The sequence below is a fragment of the Miniopterus natalensis genome, chromosome 7 (genome assembly GCF_054644295.1).
Source record: "Miniopterus natalensis isolate mMinNat1 chromosome 7, mMinNat1.hap1, whole genome shotgun sequence".
Taxonomy (NCBI): domain Eukaryota; kingdom Metazoa; phylum Chordata; class Mammalia; order Chiroptera; family Miniopteridae; genus Miniopterus; species Miniopterus natalensis.
The window spans coordinates 58,499,786-58,503,627 of record NC_142087.1 but is presented as its reverse complement, the minus strand read 5'-3'; the positions used below and the strand labels follow the sequence as shown (position 1 = coordinate 58,503,627).

At 41.7% G+C, this 3,842-nt stretch overlaps 1 pseudogene; it reads left to right on the top strand.

Moving 5' to 3' along the window:
- The first annotated feature begins 427 nt into the window (after window positions 1–427).
- Window positions 428–2,027, top strand: LOC107546655 (coatomer subunit gamma-1 pseudogene; annotated as a pseudogene).
- The last annotated feature ends 1,815 nt before the right edge of the window (window positions 2,028–3,842 follow it).

Genomic DNA, 3,842 nt, shown 5'->3' with positions numbered 1-3,842 from the left:
GGCAACTGCAGACTTGAGAATGAGACAAAAACAAATACTTGTTATTGGAAGCCACTGAGTTGTGTGATGCTTTCTTCCAAGGCATTATTGCAACATTAGCTGACTGATATACCAGGCCACTACTTCTCTGTCTTCCATTTCAAGGTTCTTTTGATTGTACATATGTTGAATTTTATGAATTCAGCTTAATCGTATGCAATGTTTTCTAAAGAAGTATAAAGTCCCTCAGAAAAATGTGATCTTGTTTACTTTATTTTAGGGTTCTTGACCATCTACTTGAACAAAAACCTGCCAAGTGCAAATTATACTGGGAATAACGCAGAATCTTATGTTGTACTAAAAATGAATACTTTCTATCCTATCTATTTAGTTAAAAGCAGTGTGTTTGTAGGCTGAGTAGATCACTTACCTACTTTGAGTAGATGCCATGAAGCATCTGTTAGCAGTGACAGCCTATAATTTGGACCTAGAGAACCTGATCATGAATTCAAATCACAGCATTGTCACACTGGCCATCACCAACCTCCTCAACACTGGCAGTAGGTGCAGCATTGACCACCTAGTGAAGCAGATCTCCTCTTTTATGTCAGAGATCTTGGTGAACTCAAGGCGGTGGTTACATAGGCCATCGGTGCCCTGTGTCAGAAGTATCCTCACAAACACACTGTTCTCATGAACTTCCTGTTTACCATGCTGCAGGAAGAGGGTGGCTTTGAGTATAAGTGGGTCACCATGGACTGCATCATCAGCATCATTGAGGAGCACTCAGAAGGCAAGGAGACAGGACTGTCACATCTGTGCAAATTCACCGAGGACTGCAAGTTTACTGTGCTGGCCATCTGTATTCTGCATCTACTGGGCCGGGAGGGGCCCAAGACAAACAACCCCTCCAAATACATCTGCTTCATCTATAAACAAGTAGTCTTGGAGCATGAGGAGGTCTGGGCAAGTGCTGTGAGAACTATGGCCAAGTTTAGAGCCCAGAATGAAGAGGTGTTATCCAGTATCTTTGTGTTGCTAAAGAGGTGTGTGATGGAGGATGACAAAGAAGTTAGGGACTGAGCCACCTTGCATTACAATGTCCTGGAGCAGAGGCAGAAGGCCCTCAATGGAGGTTATGTCCTAAATGGTTTGATCCCTGGTTTGGAGAGTGCTCTAAAGCGGTACACTTTAGAACCGTTAGAAAAATCTTTTGACCTCAAGTCTGTGACCCTGGTTTCCACACCATGGCAGAACAAAGAACAGAAAGCACCCCCATCACAGCAGCCAAGCATCCTGCAAAAGTGGCAGCTACCTGGCAGGAGATCTTCCAAGAGCAGTTGGCAGTGGTGCCAGATTTCCATGGGCTGGGACCCCTCTTCAAGTTCTCGCCTGAGCCCATGTCCCTTACTGAGTCAGAGACAGAGCATGTCATCCACTGCACCAAACACACCTTCACTGACCACATGGAGTTCCAGTTTGACTGCACAAACACACTCAATGACCAGACGTTGGAGAATGTCAGAGTGCAGATACAGCTCACTGAGGTCTATGAGGTGCTCTGTTACGTGCCTACTTGGAGCCTACCCCATAAGCAGCTTGGGACCTGCTACACACTGGTGGCACTGCCCAAGGAAGACCACATAGCTGTGGCCAGCACATTCATCTGTCTGATGTTCACTGTCAAAGACTGCGACCCCACCACTAGGGAGACTGACAGTGAAAGATAGGAGAATGAATATGTGCTGGAAGATTTGGAAATGACTATAGGTGATCACATCCAAAAGGTCATGATGCTGAACTTTGGAGCAGCCTGGGTTGAGGCAGGGGATGTCTGAGAAGGAGGAAACATTCACCTCGTCTACCACCAGGACACTCAAAGGGGCTGTGGGAAATATTGTGAAATTCCTGGGCATGCACTCTTTTGAGAAGTCAAAGTGCCAGATAATAACACCCACACATTACTCCTGGCTGGTGTGTTGCAAGGTGATCATGACATCCTGGTGAGCTCCCAGCTGCTGCTTTTGAACACAGTTACAATGCAGTGACAGCCAGAAGTTCAAGGTAGCCTGACCAGATGGCAGGAGTGACTGCTGGAAGTGGGGAGTTGAGTGACAAAGAGACACTTAAACAATGTGTATAGTCTGTCCAAAGACAACCTTTGAGTTTATAGCCTTTACTGTTGCTCTTAGCAAGCTCTGTACTTAAGTCCTATCTCTTGAAAATCTTAATAACCTCTCTCCTTACCCTCTTTCCTCCATAACAAAAAGCAAGCAAACACTGTGTGTGCATGTGCATGTGTGTGTCTGTGTACATATAAAGTCTTTACAATTAGTGGCACACACAGTGGTGGTAGGGGCCTTGGCCCCTGTCTCTCTGGCTGTATCTGATCAATGAAGGAGACATGAGGCCCATGCACTGGCCCTGTGTGTTTGGCAGCTACTCCGATGCCGGATTCCAGTGTACAAAGAACATGCTAGCCAGGGGCACAGGGATGGAATGGAAAAGTACTCCTGAAAATGTGTCTAATTTCTTTCAGATGTCTTCCATCGGCTTGGTTGTTGGCATGCTTTACTGTTTTCCATTTAGTACCTTCAAATATGAGTGAAAAGAAAGGTTTTTTTTTAAAAAAGGATATCATTGATCCATATTTATACATATGTATGTAGAATACAAGAAGTTAACACACTCATAAAATGCAGCAGTATGTAAATATATACCTATGTGTGCTTTTAAGAAAAATACCTGATTAGTTTTTACTTAATTAACTTAGATGTTTCTGTATCATTTATTGATGCCTGTAGAAGAAAACAATAATAAATCATTTATAAAAATGGTCCAATTTTTTCTACTGGGAAATATAGCCAGCCAGACTTTCTCATAAATTGTTTAGAATAATGTGACTCTGCAGTGATTTTTCTCTGATATGTGTGTTTAAAGGAAGAAAGTAACAACCACAAGCTTTGAAAGGTGATTTTATTGGACGGTGGTGAATAGGATTTGCCAGGAGAGGAGGAGGAGATGTGTTGGGAAAATCTGTGCATTTTAACAAATAATGCTGTATGTGCCTTCCTTGTATCTTTGCTAAAGAACAGACTCTCACTAGGAAAACAAAATCAAAAGCTAGATCAGAGGCTACAATCCACAGACAAAAATACTGATGGCTGTAAGTAGGTAAGAGGGTAAATAAGTTCTCTTTTGTCTCTCTGGGCTTTCCATAAGCTTCTCTCTTGTGGGGACTTAGGTGGTATTAATGCTGGGTCTCCAAGCCAAATGTTCTGAAACTTTCCCCTCCTCATCAATTGCAAAAGAAACAGCTTTCCAGCCCTGCCTCTGGTGACGTGCCTCATCTTGGAAAAGATTTACCCAGAACTCATTATTTAAACATGAGTTGCTCTCCTGTCTAACTAAATCAATTGTTCAAATTAAAAATGCAAGGGGAATGCTTAACTTACCTAAGAGAAACAACTGTGCTAAAGGATATAAAACATGCTTTAAAAAATACAAACAGATGACGTGCCATTCATTTCAGTTCTGGGACTGTAGGTCTCCTTTGTACCTTACTTTTATTATCACACAGGGCAATTTACAAACATTTTCATCATTACATTATTGTTGTTCCTTGTGTATTTCTGTTTGGATAATGAGATTTGGCCCACTGGATGGTATCATCCACATTTTTTTAAAAATCATGAAAAGCATTACATGTCATTAAATATTCTTTCACAAACTCATATTGAAAGCTGAATATTCTGTTAAATTAATATAGCTCATTTTATTTAACCAATGACCTAATGTTGAATATTTAAATCATCACTTTTTTCTTCATTACAAACAATGCTGGGATGATGTAAACATCCTAA